This window comes from Talpa occidentalis, unplaced genomic scaffold (genome assembly GCF_014898055.3).
Source record: "Talpa occidentalis isolate TD23 unplaced genomic scaffold, MPIMG_talOcc4v2.1 talOcc4.533, whole genome shotgun sequence".
In the NCBI taxonomy this organism is placed as follows: domain Eukaryota; kingdom Metazoa; phylum Chordata; class Mammalia; order Eulipotyphla; family Talpidae; genus Talpa; species Talpa occidentalis.
This window is the reverse complement of record NW_023604899.1, coordinates 14,269-30,912: the sequence shown is the minus strand read 5'-3', so window position 1 is coordinate 30,912 and position 16,644 is coordinate 14,269. Positions and strand designations below refer to the sequence as shown.

General features: G+C 45.9%; 1 pseudogene; it reads left to right on the top strand.

Annotated features, from left to right (window-relative positions):
• Window positions 1-2,662: 2,662 nt before the first annotated feature.
• On the top strand, window positions 2,663-7,611 carry LOC119260112 (pro-neuregulin-2, membrane-bound isoform-like; annotated as a pseudogene).
• Window positions 7,612-16,644: the final 9,033 nt, after the last annotated feature.

The following is a 16,644-nucleotide window of genomic DNA, read 5'->3' as shown; positions in this document are numbered from 1 at the left end:
AGCCCACCTACCCTCCCTTATTCCATTATTCCCTATCATTTCATTCTGTTTATTTCCTTCAGGACATGCATCCCTTTAAGTAATGAGTTTACCGATTTGCATACCGGCTTACTGATGTCTTCCCAACTAGAGTTATGAGCTTTGAGAGCAGGAACAGAGTCAGCTTGGTTCACTGAGTGTACCCAGTGACAAGTGCCATGCCCTAGTGCTTGGACAGGGGAGCCAATCAGTTGGATTTTGTCAAACAAGTACATAATGAGCAAATCCAGCTTTATTGAGCTGGACTCCAGTACCTCTATAACAGTGAGGAAACTAAGACAGAGAGACTCATCCGAAAGTTAATAAGTTACAAAATTAGCTTGAAACCCAACTCTGACTCCAGAGCTCGAGCTCTTCACTATGCTCTGAGCCCAGAAACAGAAGGTTAGTACAAACCTGGCTGTGTGCGGTCTTGAGTAAGTCCCCTTTCCTCCCTGAAACTGTTCCTTGCTTTGAAAAACGAGAGGATGGAATTAGCATTCTCCTTACGGTGATGTTCTGTGATGGATGAGACCTGTGACCTACGAACATGAGAAAGGGGATACTGAAGGGGCCAGCAAGATTGCCCGGCTAAGAGAGACGATTTTCAGTTTTCTTCCTTCCCTCCTCTTTCACCAAAGATTTGCTGATCCTTATTCTATGCCAACCTCTGTGTCCAACTTCCCTTTGGATAGGGATCCAAAGACATGGTCCCTGTGTTAAAACACCTAGACTGGTGGTTTACAGACCTATTAACAGCGGCTTAAAGTATGGTATGGATCAGTGCCCTAATAGTAATATGTGTGAGGTAATGGAGAGGAGAAATGGATTAATTGTGTATGTATATGGTGGTGGGGATAGAGGAAAATGAGAAATAATGCTAAGCAGGGCCTTGAGGAAAGAATAATTTCTTAGGTAGACAAGGTGGAGGTGAGGCTTCCGGATACAAGAAATAGCCTGAAGTGCTGACCATCGCTTGGGTAGGCGGTGGCTCCCAGACGATGGAGTTGGCCAGGCAGGAGCCCATGAAGAGTCATGCTGCAGCATTTGGACTTTACTCCGAAAAGCAGTGGCATGGCAGATCCTATTTACATGTTATTTTTAGAACGATCACTGGCAGTGGTAGGACTGGAGGAACACCGTGAGGGGGAAGGTGCGGAGGTCAGTTAAGAGGTTATGCGGTAGCCTGTACCCAGGTTCTTGTGTAAACAAATAAATCTTTTTTTAAAAAAAAGCAAGATTTTTTTTTTAAGAGGTTATGCAGTAGTCCAGGTGAGAGATGATGAGCGCTTGGAACTAAGGTGCTCATAGCAGCGTTGGAGAGGAAGTAAATCAATTAGAGATTATTAAAAGGTGGAACCAAGGACTTGGTGTGTGATTGGATGAGGGAGATAAGATGAGATGAAGGGACTTAATGGAATGGATTGGGTGGCCAAATATAAAATGACGCCATTAGAGGGAATTTGGGTGGGATGGGAGAAATGATGTTTCTTAGCCAGGAAAGATCTTTAGTTCCCTCCTTCCTTTTCCAGAAGCACAGTCCTGGCCTAAGTCAGACATCCTTGGGTAAATTTCCTGCGGGGCCCAGTCAGGGATACAGTTCTCCGAGATCTCACTCCAGTTCCTGAGCTCCACATTTTTCAAGGGTATAAGCTGGGCTTTGAAAATTCTCTGGCACCTTATTGATAGGAGGAGACTACATTGTGGACCTGCTTTTAAAAATCAGATGCTGACTTTGGTGGTGCAAACGCTCCTGCAAGTATGGAGTTTGGAAAAGAAACCCTTCCCCATAGAGCAGCTTCTCCCCGTGACACCTCTAGCTCTCAGGTTGGCTCTCAAGAAACCCTCACCTCCCTTAGGGAGAGGCGTTTTAAAACAGGAGATTGCATAGTGTGCAGCCTGTCCAGGGGGCAGCTGGAGAAACTCAGCCTCTCCCAAACACCGCCCCTGGTTAGGTGTCCTCAATGTCGAGACTAGTCTCCGTGTAGCCCCAGCTCTTTCCAAAATGACGGGACGGGTTCCTTCCCCACCTCAAGAGGGATCTTCCGCGCCCACTGGGTGATGGCACGGTCAAGCACGTGGGCTCCATTAGAGGCTGGCCTCCAGGGTCCTCCTAGGGAATGGGACAGCCCAGGAGGCGGGAGGCCGACCTGCCAGCCGCATCCTACGGTCGATGGCCAAAGGCAGGGGCACGCCCTGCGTCCCACTCCCACGCTCATAGGACGGTGACAGAATCCGTTATCTCCCACTCCACCCTCTCCTCGCGGACTATCCCACTGTCATGCCGATAAATCCCAAGAGCAAAGGGTAGCACGATTCCTCCCGCGCCCCATGCGGCCCTGAAGCCGGAGTGCAGTCCCTAGCTTCCCCTGCAGAAGCCGCGCTCCACATTCGGTCGGAGGGTAGAGGGGGGCGCGAGAGAGCAAGTGGGCGGGCGTGCCATCCTCCGCATCCTCCTCCAGGTCCTGGCGCGCAGGGTGGGAGCGCTGCGCGGCGCCGCGCTGCGTATCGCGCCCACTTGCCGCCTGCCCCCTGCTCTAGCTGGGCCACCTCCCGAGCTGCCGGTGGAGGGCTACGAGGCGCTAACGTTACGCTGTTTCCGGTTTTCCAGCGGGCTCTGTTTCCCCTCCCAAGGCGGCGGCGGCGGAGCGGCGGAGCCCCCCAAATGGCCTGGCCAGATGCGGCAGGTTTGCTGCTCAGCGCTGCCGCCGCCGCCACTGGAGAAGGCTCGGTGCAGCAGCTTCAGCGACAGCAGCAGCAGCAGCTTCAGCGACAACAGCAGCAGCGGCAGCAGCAGCAGCAAGAGGAGCAGCAGCAGCAGCAGCGAGAGCAGCAGCAGCAGCAGCAGCAGCAGCAGCGAGAGCAGCAGCAGCAGCAGCAGCGAGAGCAGCAGCAGCAACAGCAGCATCTCCCGTCCCGCTGCGCCCCCAGAGCTGCGGCCGCAGCAACAGCCGCAGCCCCGCAGCCCCGCAGCCCGGAGAGCCGCCGCCCGCTCGCGAGCTGCAGCCGCCGGCGGCATGAGGCGCGACCCGGCCCCCGGCTTCTCCATGCTGCTCTTCGGTGTGTCCCTCGCCTGCTACTCGCCTAGCCTCAAGTCGGTGCAGGACCAGGCGTACAAGGCACCCGTGGTGGTGGGAGGGCAAGGTACAGGGGCTGGCCCCGGCCGGCGGCTCCAGCTCCAACAGCACCCGCGAGCCGCCCGCCTCGGGTCGGGTAGCGCTGGTGAAGGTGCTGGACAAGTGGCCGCTCCGGAGCGGGGGCTGCAGCGCGAGCAGGTGATCAGTGTGGGCTCATGTGCGCCGCTCGAAAGGAACCAGCGCTACATCTTTTTCCTGGAGCCCACGGAGCAGCCCTTAGTCTTTAAGACGGCCTTTGCCCCCCATCGACACCAACGGCAAAAACCTCAAGAAAGAGGTGGGCAAGATCCTGTGCACTGACTGCGGTGAGTCGCCCCCTCCCTCTGCTAGAGAAAGGGGGAGGGGCGAGGTGGTGGAGAATGGGGGTGGGGCGGGGAGGTGCTGCAGGTGCCCAGGCCTGGCGGTGCCCGGTCGCTGGGGGGGGGGGTGGGGCCGCCCCTGGGCAGGGCGCCTTGGCACGAGTGGTGAGGGGTTGGGGTTGGGAAGAGAAGAATCAAGTGCAAAGTGGCCAGGAGTGGGGGGCGTGAGGAGGCGCTGGCCTGTGCCAGTAGGGTCTGCGGCTGATGTATGGCATGTGGGGCTGGAAAGCTGCCATCATAGCCCAGTAGCGGCAGGAAAAACGGAGAGGTCTGGGTTGCTGGCCGGAGGCTCAGTGAGTCAGGAGTGACCCTCAGAGGCCTTGTCCGCTCTGCTCCTATGGGCCTGCCTTGCCCAAGCTGGCAGGGTCTGCAGGAGCAGCTGGGCAGACTCTCAGGCTGTGAAGGCCTCCCTTACAAGTTCTCCTAGAGAATGATGGCCCCCGCCCCCTCCTTCCTCCCCTGGGCCCCTGGCTGTGCGTCCACACCGCTGGCGCAGGCAGAGTTGGACTTTTTCTGCTACTGTTTTCTGTCCTCCATGTGGCTTGGCTTCTCCCCCCCCCACCCCCATGTGTGATTGCCTGTCTTTGCTAACCGGGTGACATAGCCCCTCTTAACCTCTAGGACTAGCAAGCAGACACCTCTTTTGGCTGTTTCTGGGAGATCTTACTAGGTCTGTTGATTGTGACGATAATGAAAGAGAGTAACTTCTGCTGTATGCTCTAAGTTCAGCTCTGACATCTTACTGGCAGGATGTGTGGACTGCATCTCTCAGCTTCATAATGTTGGGTGCTGCACAGGAATGCAGTGATTAGGAACAAAACACTGACATCTGTAGAAATCTGTAGATCTGTGCAGCTGGGAATGGAGGACTCCCCAGTCAAAAGTCAAAGAAATGTCAGTGTGAGAGCTTTTTTTTTTTTTTTCCCCTGTGCCTGAACCCAGTATTTACTTCTCAGTAAAATATCTCAAACCAATTTGTCTCCATACTGGAATATTTGGTGTTAGCTCGTCTTGTGCTTACTCATATTGGGGTTTCATTTTGTCCCAACTAAGCCTGACTTTAGTGTTTGTGGTGTGACTCTCTGAGCTGTATAATCACTGAATTGTGATAGATATCCTGGATTGTCTTAGAAGTTGGGGTATGTTTACTAGTTTAGCAACTGATTCTGGGTGTTGTAGATAAAGTTTGAGAAGCAAAGAATGTGCTTCATAGCAAGTTGTGCTGCCTTCATCTTTCTAGATCAATTGACTTTTTGGAAGTTTTCCCTCCTCCACCCTCTTCCCCTCCTGTCTTTCAAGAGATAAATTTTAGTTTAATGGTGGGAGTATATCTATACTAGGTACTATGTTAAATTTGCTTGCTTTTTTTTTTTTTTTTTTTTAAAGATTTATTTATTTATTTATACAAGCACTGGGTACAGTCAGAAGCGAGGGAGGGTGAGAGAATTCACCAGAGCCAGAGCGGGGAACAGAGCAGGGAAGGACCGAAGTACACTGCTGAGGGAGAGGGGCAGCGGGGCAGGAGAGTCTGCGGGCCATGCGGGACCCTCCTCCGGTGTCCGGGGAGCAGCCGGGGATCGAACCGGCGCTGCAGAGGCTGCAGGCAGCTTTGCAACCCAGCGCTCAACTGCTGCGCCACCGGGGAGGCCCTGATTGCTTTGCTTTAATCAGAAGAATCTTATGGTGTTTTTATAAGGAGGCAAAAAACGTTGGTGATAACAGCAGTTTATCTCTCCGACATTGTTCTGAGGAATATTGTTGACTGCTCTGTAGTGTTGGTTTTATGCTGTGAAATGCTTTATGATGACAAGTTGAGACCAGTTAAAAATTTCTGATTTTTCAGTCTGGTAAGTATTTTATCTTCCATCCCTTGGAGAGCTGTGGTTCTGTATTATGCAGTGGGAAATAGATAGTAAAAACATTTATTGAACCTTGTCCAAGGACAGCTCCTATTTTGGTTTTTGGTGAGTTGCACAGTGCACATTGCCACATAATCCTTGGTCTGGTCCACTGAGCCCTGGTGGTCATCGTCAGGTAACTCCAGAGAGTAACTAGCTTTTCCGCTCCCCTCCTCCTCCTCTTCTCCTTCCCTCTTCAATTATACCTTGTCTGTTTTAGCTAATGTTTTTACTAGTTGAATGTGGAAATCATGAGAGATTTAGGGGTCAGAAATATAGTCTGCTTTTAGGTTTTGATCGTCTCCTATTATTAAAATAGTGTATGTAGTAGAGTTCTTCAAAAGATAAATTTAGGACTGCAATTACTGCAGAAAAGAGGCCTTCACACATCACAAATTATCAAGGAACAGGAATGTTAAGTAAATATTTTAGACTGTAAAATTTTTAGTAAAAATTTTTGCTTAGACTTGATATTGTATAGATACGGATCAGCTTGAGGGGATTATATAAGGAGATTAGAAACTGCATTTTCTTATTTTTCTACTAGGTGGCTAATGCACTGGTAATGGCCTATTAAATAAGGAAATAAAATCATCCTAACTAACCACAACACCTTCCTTGTGCTCAGCAGGAAATAACTAACAAACTCATTTTCTGTTTTCTATCTCTAAAGAAACCCTCTGGGCCACTCTGTCATTGGGAACATTTTCTCCTTGGGGCAGATTTGCCCATTGCAAAATAGGGAAACTGGCACTTAGAAACTGTCATCATGGCCCTTATATTGAGCAACTGTGGTTGAATTGATACTTTGTTTAGCCAGTTTCAGCTCTAAGTGTGTCTGGGTTCTGAGAGGTGTGGTTCTTTGGGAAATCATTTAAAAAGATGTGCATTGGTGGATGGGGACTTTGGGTAATAAACCATATAGAAGGTTGTATTATGCTGAAAAGTTGGTGCATACCATCACTACAAGGGTCAAGTTAGACCCCCTTCAAAAATGTCGTCTGAAAGGTTAAATTCCCTGAATCTGTGAAATGTTGACTTGCAGTCTCTGAAGTCCTCTTGGAATAACAATACCTGCCAGAGGGGCATTTTATAGAGCAAATGTGTGTGTCATTGAGCTATAGTTACTGCCTCGAATGGTAAAGAGTTGATTCAAATCTTTGCATTTTTCAGAAGATTGCATACATGAAGGTGTTTTCTGTGCATTCTGTGGAAAGGAGAAGATAATGAGCTAGAAAGGGCTCTCAGCGATTAGCAACTCCTTGCAATGCTGCAAGAGCATCCTGTTCTGCAAATATCCTGCATTTTCAACCATGGTTACATGTATTTTGGTAGAATCACACCCTATTTTGATGCTTTTCTGTTTATGTTTTTAATCTGTTTCCTTACTGAACAGACACATAGAAAAATACTCTTTGGGACTTTCTGGTTTGCGGTTTTCAATGTATAGTGTAGTTTGTTGTCAAAGATGGAAAATGTGTATTCCCGGGAGACCTTATGAACTTTAGGATGGACAGTTATTCATTCATTCGGGCACCCAGATTCACATATTAGAGGAAGGTGGTTCACAAAATTCAGTATAGCAAAAGCAACTGCATATTTTTAAATTGCTGTTTATTTAAAGAATCTTTTCTTCCCCAGCCAGCTGGAAACCCAGCTGTGCTGCAGCTTGAAGATGGGAAAGTGAAACTAGATTAGAAACTGACCAGCCCTAGGGGTGAGGACAGGCTGGGTTATAGATGGAGGGGTTGGATTACCATCATAATGTCATTATTTCTTTCAGTGGCTGTTTTCCTCAACAGAATTCTATTCTGTTCTTGGGGTAAGAACCATCTCTTAACTTTGAGGCCTTCTTTCTCCTAGTTCTCTTGCCCACGCTCCACTCCCCTCCCAAGTATTTGGTACTGTGCCAGGCTATAAGCCTCTGTAAGAGGGACTCTCATAAGCGTTTTTTTGAATGGATGAAGTCAAGTGAAGTTTAGAAAAAAAAGTCTCCAGATTAATACTAAAACAATCTTAACTCTCCAATCTGTGACACCACTTCTTGTGCTGAAAGCTGAGTTTGATGATAGCCTTCACCTGTCTCTATGGGAACCTTTTTTTTTTTCCAAAGGAGTCCTTATCAACTGGAGTACTTAACTACAATGTGCTTAATCATTGTGCTGATTAGTGTTAATGGGATTTGTGTGGTGGAGAATAAAGGTCTTTCTGGAGAAGACCCTCTCGTTTTTTCTTTTGCGGGGGGGGGGGGGGGGTGGGGGGGTGGGGGGGGGTGGGGGGGTGGTGGGGTGGGGGGTGGGGGTGGGGGGGTGGGGGGGTGGGGGGGGTAGGTGGAAGGGTAGATTACCATCCCTCCACCCTGGTATTTAAACAATGAATAAAATAACTATCAAATGGTTTGGGAATTAGAGAGAGTGATATATTAACTAACTAGGTGGCTGATTTTTTTGTCCTAATCCTCTGCCATATTTTATTATCTGGAGATTTTGATTTTATTTTCTAATAGCAAATACATCATAGTTTTGTTCTTTATCAGCTTGCATTTATAATTTGAATATATGATTTGAAATTCAGAAAGTATGTAGGAATGTATAGTGAAAAGTCTCTTGCTCACCTCTGTCTGTCCTCAGCTGCCCAGTTCTAAGGCAATTGTAAAGTAACATTCTTAAAACGTGTATTTCTCTAAAAGCGAAAGGTTTTTTAAAATCGTCTTATGTTTTTTTTCTTTCAACAGGTGAAGAATGCATATATTTTGCCATTAAGCCAATTTTATGGTAAATTTTCCCCAAGTAATACATATTATTTTTTTTTTTAACCTAGCCCATGACTTTAACCAGTACTCTACCTCACAAATATCACCCTAGGGTCAAGAATGAAAATGCCAACTTATTTTTCAACTTCTTTGCAATTAGGTAGTGTCTTGTGACAAAGACTCCTTAATTGAGATGTTCAAAGGAGAGATTCAAGGGTTTGTGACTGAGCTTAAGGGCTGTAGCTCTACCCAGTTCCTATTGTTTCACACTCGGTAATCTTACGGTAGCATCCATGTGGGAAATTACAATTCCATATATGGAAAGAGAAAACTCCATAGTGCACGCTTACTTTGATTTTCATTTAGAAGCCAAAGACCCCAGTTGCTGACCAAAACATTTGATTTTGAACATATTCAAGTACAGCTGGTACAATCCCAAGGGAAGGGGATTAACCACCCAAATACTATTTTGGAGTCCATTTCAGGTAACTGATTTGAACACAGTGTTAACATTTTAGAGGATCAGGGAATTGCCATTAGAATATGTAGGGGGTAAAGCAATGTGCACATCTAAACAATGGGACATCTCTAACCTCTAAATCCTGTTGGTTTTAGTAGCACTTGACAATTTTGAACGTTGACTCAGAAAAGGAATGCTATCAATATAAGTGCAGTTTTCTCTGTGGAGTCTTTAGCAACTTGTTCTTGGGTGTTTCTCTTCAAAGTCTGCAATACACGAAAGGTAAAAGAAATTTCTTCCCAGATTTAGAGTTTAAATGGATGTACATGAGGTGGGGATTTTTGTCTTAACCATTTCTTAACTCTTCTTTTCAGTTACTTATTAGAAATTGTAATGGAAATAAATCCAGTTTATTAATTTCAAAAGATGATGTAGGGTCCTCTAGATAACTAGGGAAAGTGGGAGTTGGCATGTGAAAGTGCTAAATTATGACAAGTTTGCAAAATGACCGAGTTGTGAGAAATTAAGGCAGACCCCTTTAAAAACAACAGTGCATACAGATGAATCTTGGTGAACTGGAGCTCCATGTAAGGCTATAGGAACTGAACCATCCCTGAGGATGGTTAAAAGGCATTGGGATGACACCAAAGAGGACCTGCCGTACCCAGGCAAAGAGCTGGGAAGCTTTGCCCATTGGGAGTCAGAAGACAGAGATTTACACTGGTTGAGATTTGAGATCAATTGCTGCTCATCAGTTGTGATGTTTTGATAATTATGAAATGAGGCTAAGTTAAAGAGCCTTCTTTGTCTGGCTTGTTGCTGCTGGGAAGATGTGTGTGGTATACGAGTTTCCTTCTGCAGTAGCGTTCCCTTCACGCCTTTCACATGCAGTGAGACCCAAACAGCCTCCCCAGGGACCTGCTCCGGAGCAGAGCCTGTTAGCTCTTCTCGGTGAGCCTGCTCACAACCTGATTGTGCTGCTTGCCCCCTGGGGTGGGTTGGAGGTGGTGAACATTCTATTTACCCTGGCAGATGTTTGGAGAGTGGCAGAGGCACTGGTTTCCTAGAGGGATTCTGATTCTGCCAGCTACACAGACCCCCAAGATGTAATGTTCGGGTTATCTTTTATTCTCTCTTCAGAAACAGTATCCTTGATGATTCTCTTTTCCCTTCCCAGATCTCCTGCCCTGTACAGAGGACATTGGCTTCCCCTCCACGGCCCTTCCCGGATCTGTTATATAGACGAAGGATCTGTCTTTGTCCTTTAGGCTGGGATGTTATACTTGGTTTTAATCTTGATATTGGTCCAACTAACAGAAGCCAAACTGAACTAACATTCCTTTCAGAACTGAATGAGAGGAAGGTCACCACATGGCTAAATACCTGGTGCAGCCCTTGAGAGAGTCAGGACATCATTAATTTGATTAAGACAGTGATGCCATTTGTTATCCCTAAGGTTGTGTTACTAAAAGAGCTGTCTTTGAATTCCATCTAGCAAATGTTTGTTCCAACAAATATTTGCTACATGTAAAGAACCAGGTACCCTAGGAGGGTTGCATCAGGCGTAGTCCCTGTCATTGTACCATCTAGAAGTGTAAAATTCTCACAGTAATTCAGTTCAGAAGTCAATCCAGAATATGCCACATCTCTGTCTCAACATAGTGCTGCTGTGGGGAGAGGTGGAGTCATAAAGGAAAGGAAGATCATATCTGGTTAGAAAATTAAAGTACGTTTCTTGGAGAGGTAGTTTAGGATGGGATTCTAATCGAGATAGATGAGGTAGTTTGGGGATGGAGATGAATTGATTGAGTAAATTGATTCCATGTAGAGGGAGCAGTATTCTCAGAAGCAGAAGGGCATGTTTGTGGTATACAAAATAACCAGAATGAAAGGAAGAAATGGGCAAGGTGCCTGGAGAGGTAGATTAGGGCAATGTTTTTCATCTATCTTGAATGCTAGGCTGATGAGTTTACTTGTAATTATGTAAGTAGTATTTGAAGGCTTAGGTTAAAAAAGCACCTCAGTTTTGTAGTTAGTGAATCGGTCTTGCACATATTTGTTAAGTTTATGCCTAATATTTCATGTTTTCTGGATGCTATTGAAAATTTACTTTTTAGCTATAGTAACTTTTTTGTAGGTTCAACTGTATTTTTATCCTAAATGCTCCCATATATCTTAACTTGAGGATTGCTCTTTTGGGCTGGGGGAGATGGTGCTGAGAAAGGAATGGGTTATTTGTGTGGTCTTATTGTAGGGAGTCCAGGGCGTGAGGCCCCAAGCAGGCTACAGATCTTGATGTATCCACAGGTCTGTGTTGGTCACCTTTTGGGAAGCCCACATTGCTACTGCTTTTCTCTTTTACAGATGTGAAGACTAAGACCAGTACTCCAAAGTGTTCCTTTTGCAATCTCATCAGGAATGCCTGATCTTTGCTTGCACTGGTCTCACACTGTTTGGGGGGAGTTGCTAAAAGTTCCGAAAAATGGTTGAAATCTTCCTATTTTTTTTTTTTCTTTTCAAAGAAAGCAGGTATCTGACTAAGCCTGCTTTGATTTGGATGTTTCCAGATATGCTCACACTAAATCATTCTTCTCTTTCCTTTTTTTCCCCTTTCCTTTTTGTACTGGCTTGGTGTGGGTCCAGTGTCTGCCTGCAGCCAGGGGGGTACAGGTGTAGGTATGTAATAGGTAGCATTTTGGAAGTTTAATATTAATTTCAATTAACTAGTTAATTGATATGTGTGACCTGATGAACGTATGAAAACTTGCTCCTTTAGTGTGTTCAGGACAAAACGTCCCTGCTTTAAATATTTGTTTCATGTTATTATGCTGCATTTGTAGGGTTACCCACACATCTCTGACCCCAATAAATATTCTTGGTTGTTTCTTATTTTTGGATTTTGATATTTATGGCCCATGTCACTTATGTGACACTTAATATTTATTGCCATACATTGTTAACTGTCTTTTCTTGGGTATCAGTGTCCTAGATTCTTCACTTAATTGTAAGATCTTTGGGAGTCTGTAATTTAAAATATGGTTAAATAAATATTTGATTACTGGCTATTGCCAATTAAGACGGGAGCAGTGAATCCTTTCAAGATACCTCAAATGACAGTACAAGCCAAGAGACTAGGGCCCAGCATGGAAAGTGTCTTCAGACATATTGAAAAAGGGCAGAATTTGGCTTCTCAGTTATGTTTTAGTTTAGGTATTTCCCACCCCTCTTGATAGTCCATAGTGTCTTCCTTTTCTTGCAAGTAATTCTCCCTTTGTCCAGCTTTATTAGTTTATTTGTTTTCTTGCTCTCTCTCTTTTCTGTGTGTGTGTGTGTGTGTGTTTGTGTGTGTGTGTGTGTATGTTTAGATCAGGTTGCACCTTTACTGGCCTAGCAGGCTACTTGAGGGGGCTGAGACAGGGGGATTGGGAACCCAAGGTCCACCCTGCTTGACATACTTGTAGGTGATGGAGGCCTGGCCGGGTGGCGGCTGTTCTCTTAGTCCTGATTCCTCCTGGAGGAAAGCCCTGCCCTTGCAGACACCCGCGGAGTGCCCAGGTTTCTGCCCAGGGTGCAGCGACACTGCTGGGGCTTCTCCACTGGTGCGGCCTCCTGTGCTGCCTCTCGCAGGCACCAGCTTGTGCGGCCTCCTCCACGGTGGGGTGGCGCTGTGCTGGCGCCGGATGTCACTTGAGCTGCTAGCAGATGTGTCCAGCAGAGCCAGTCGAGGTCCCACCCAGGTAGGTGAACTTGTACGTGCAGAACATTAGCTCCTTCTGCTCCGTGTCCTCCATCTTGGCAGTTTTCTGGAAAAGGCCCCCTTGAGTTTTAGAATTCTCTCTAGGTGGTTTTCCTCATGCTTGTCAGAATTTTGGCCTGTTTCCTTTCTGTCTTTTGGTTAGTTGGCAGTCTGCAAAATTCTCTAGTTTTGCTGGCAATGGAAGCTTTCTGAATTGACTGGATTGCCTAGAAGATCCAACTGGACTGTTCATGCTTCAGGCTGAATCCCTTAGATAGGGCAAGGTCTTTTCTCTTGTTAAGCTGAGATCCCAATTAGGTGGGGAGTGGTTGTACCTGTTTGCGTAACAGTCAGCTTGAGGGCTTTCTGGAGGTCAGTACTGGTTCTTAGAGCATTGTTTATTTCTAAATGGTCATGGGGTGGGGGAACGCCAGTATTTCTTTATATCTCTCTTTTGCCATGTTCATCCTGTCACTGTTTCCTCGAAATTGTGCATTTCTGTCATGTCTGCTTGCCTGAGGTATTGCCAGAGGAGCAGGATTGGCTCTCCAGGGAGCATTAACTTCTAGCCCAGAGTTCCTAAAGACCCCTAGTCGTCACATTGCAGAAGGTCCTGGCCTGCAGCTTCTTCAGGTTAGAGTCCTTTTCACTGCCTCATGTGGCCATAAGTACAATCTGAATGCAGGATCTCACCATATTGCTTATGCCAGTAATGAATTTCACAAGCACTGCCAATTGACGTCTCTCTTCTGGAGTAAATGGTATGACGTTTGAGAGGAGAGTTTATTAACCAGTCAGGATGGAACAGGTAAATTAAGTAGATGACTTGTGGTGTCCCAATCTCTGTCTCTGGGTGAGAAAAAACAGCAGGGCTGTGTTTGATACAACTGTCCCAGTGTCGTCATTAGTTGATTAGATTTCAGAGGGAAGAAAAGTATAAAAAGATTAATTTTTAAAAAGGAAGAAATGAATCTCAGACCACCACACAACCCTGTTGTTACAGAGTGAAGCCAAGACAGCTTATCAGACTGCTTGCTCTTAATGGTTTCCTTTTCATAACCAGTTCATTTGGGTTTTACTCCTAAGACTATCTAATCAGGGTCTTCACCCCTGCCATCTTATACCACCTTGCTCCCCACCTTCCTACTTAGGCTTGTTGTCATACTTGCTTTGGTTATAAATGTAACAGCTCTTCTTCAGCCCCCCCCCCCATCCCCAGTGCCAGAGAAGTTTCCAGAAATGTCTAGTGCAATTCTTAATCTTCCTTTGGAATGTGGGTCTGACAGTCCTAGTGGGAAGGTAGGAACCCTAGAATAGACACCAGTGCCGGTGGAATAGATCTGGCTAAACTTTTCTGATGACCAGTTCTTTTGGATAAAACAGGGTGGCGGGAGGGCTCTCCCATTTTCAAAAGGGAATGCTCTCTCCAAAAAGGTTAATAACTGACCTTTTAGTAACAGGTATTTTAAACTGCCTTGGCCACGTACTGACAGTAAACCCTTTTAGATAGCACCTCTGGGGCTCAGCCTAGTTGGGTCAGGCCAGTACCCACTAGGATGTGGAGCCAGGTAGTATCATATTCTGGGCAGAGCAAGACATCACCACCTCTGAGAGAAACTTCTTGCTGTTGGGAAAGAATCTAATTTGTAGGTTGAAAGGAGGCACATGGGTGGCCCCCAGATTGGGAGGGAGCTTGCTGTCTTTGTTTTTCATTATGTAAATTATCTGAGTAGGTTTCCACTGTGCGTGGTATGCACTCAGCTAACTTGAGAGGGCACATGGGAGCTGGAGCTGAGACTCGTTCCCTTGGGAATAGTGTTTTCACCTCTGCTGATTTTACACCAACTTCTCTTTGCCCACACACAGTGTGGGCTCCGTGCTTCTTCTGTGTGGTCTCACAGCCTCAGGGCCTCTGATGAATGGTGTGCCTTAGGCCCAGAGCCTGTTATACAGAAGTAAGAATTAAAGGCATTGGTATTAGATTAGTTCTGTGAAAGCATCACATGAAACTTCAGTGCATCCTAGGGAACATGTCTTAAAAAAACAAACATGGAGTTGAGAAAGGGTCTTAGTTGGTTTGATCGTCTTTGTTAGGCTACGGTGATGAACCATAGTTTTTAAAAGTATACACAAGAGTTTACTTCTCTCATCTCTGATGTCAAATAACCTAATCATTTCAGAGTAGAGGTGAGTGTTGTCATTGTGAGAGGAGAGGAGAGGAGAGGAGGGGAGGGGAGAGGAGAGAAGAGGAGAGAGGGCGATGGTGCTGCCCTGTCTGCATGACCAGGGTAATCCGGTGGACTTTAGACTCCATTCTGTGGTTCAAAGATTGCTTTCCTTGAAGTTTGTTACTGACAACTGTGGGCTTGGGGAGGGGGTCTCATGGTTGGCTTGCAGTTGACCTGGTCATCCTTAAAGATGGATGCTGGTTCATCCAGTAATGTTGGGTTCTGCCAATAATGTTTGATTCTTTTCCCTGTCCCTTCCTTTCAGGTCATCAATCACTGGCTCCTCTGCTTTTGATCACCTTGTAAAGGATACAGCTCCTAAGAACTGTCCTTGGTTTCTCCTCTCAGTTTATGTAATCTGTTCATAGTGGCCAGGACTGCATGCACTGGAGCTGACTTGGAAGGCTGAATCTGACTCTCTGACTTCGTAGCTGTATAACATTGGGCAACTTAATTAAATCTTTGTACCTCGGGTCCCCCAACTGTAAAGTGGGGCTAATAATGACAACTTTCCATAACGTTGTACACGTAAAGACTCAGAACAGTGTCTGCTTAATAGAAAAGACCCTATGCAGGCCTCCCCGGTGGCACAGCAGGTTGAGCGCAGCACTGTGAAGCTGTCTGCAGCCTCTGCAGCACCTGCTTGATTCCCGTCCGGCCAGGGAGATTCCCACATGGTGCAGCAGACCTCTCCTGTCTCGCCTGCTGTTCCCTCAGCAGTGTATTTCGGTCCTTCTGCCTGTTCTGCTCCCTGCTCTGTCTCTGGTGAATTCTCTCACCCTCCTGCACCTCTAGCCTGTACCCCAGTGCTTGTATAAATAAATAAATCTTTTTAAAATTTAAAAAAAAAAGAAGAAAAGTTTTCTTTTAAAAAAGAAAAGACCCTATGCAGACTGTTGCAGTGACTGTTATTGTCACGTCTGATGGTAGTGGAAGGAGATGCCTTTGAATTCTGATTGATTCTTATTAAAATCCTGACTTTTCTTCTTACTAGTTGTGTGAACTTGAGTAAAGTCCCTTAATTTCCCTGAGTTCCTACTTTGAACTTCCCTTGGCACATTGTTTCATTTATCTATTGCTGCATGACAAACCACCCTGAAAATGTAGTGTCTTCAAACAGAAACCGTTATTTGTTATGCTCTCTGGGGATTCACTGGGCTCAGCTAGGAGGTTGAGGCTCCTGGTGTAATTTCAGTTAGATGGTGGCCGAGCAGTCAGACAGTGAGACTGGGTCCTTTCGGTTTCCTCTCTAGCACATCTAGCAATCGATGCTGGCTTGTTCTCTTCTGGGAACTTAGCTGGGGCTGAGGACCAAGGTCCATGAGTCCCTAGAGAGGCCAGGCAAAAGCTGTATTTTTATGATCTAGCCTCAGAAATCACTAGTGTCGCTTTGACCATATTCTGGTTGTTAGAAGAGTCACTAAATCTGGACCAGATTCAAGGAGAGCAGAATTAGAGCCTACTTCTTGATGGAAGGATTGTCAAAGAATGTGTAGACTTGTTCTGAAACCATGCCAGTCTGCTCTGTGGCCACAAATTACTTATATTCCTTGCACATGAAAAATACACTCATCCTCACATCCTCACCCTCCTCCCTCATAAAAAGACTCCTCTATTATGGCTCCAGAGCTCATCTTCCAAATCAGGTCTACTTGCTTCGCTCATGCAGTTCTTTGGGGACAGCCACTCCAGCCCCTCGTCTCTGAGTTCACAGTAGACTGTGAACTAGAGAGCCAAGTTATCTGCTCCACATCCCCCAATACAGTGCCGGGAAAGAAAAGGCAGGGTAGCTGCTGTCGATGCCCCTTTAAAAAAATTGGTGCTATTAAACATATTTAAATGACTATTTTTTTACTTTAAAATTTGAAATATGTTCAGATTTAGAAGAAAGTGACAAAAAGTATACAAAAATCCCCTTTTGCTCAGCTTCCCCAAACTCTACAACCATGTAAAATAATCCAAGCAAGGAAGTTAACACTACTGCTATAATGCTATTCATGAATTTATAGACTTCACAGAAACTTTGCTGACTGTCTTACCAGTGGTATTGTCCTGT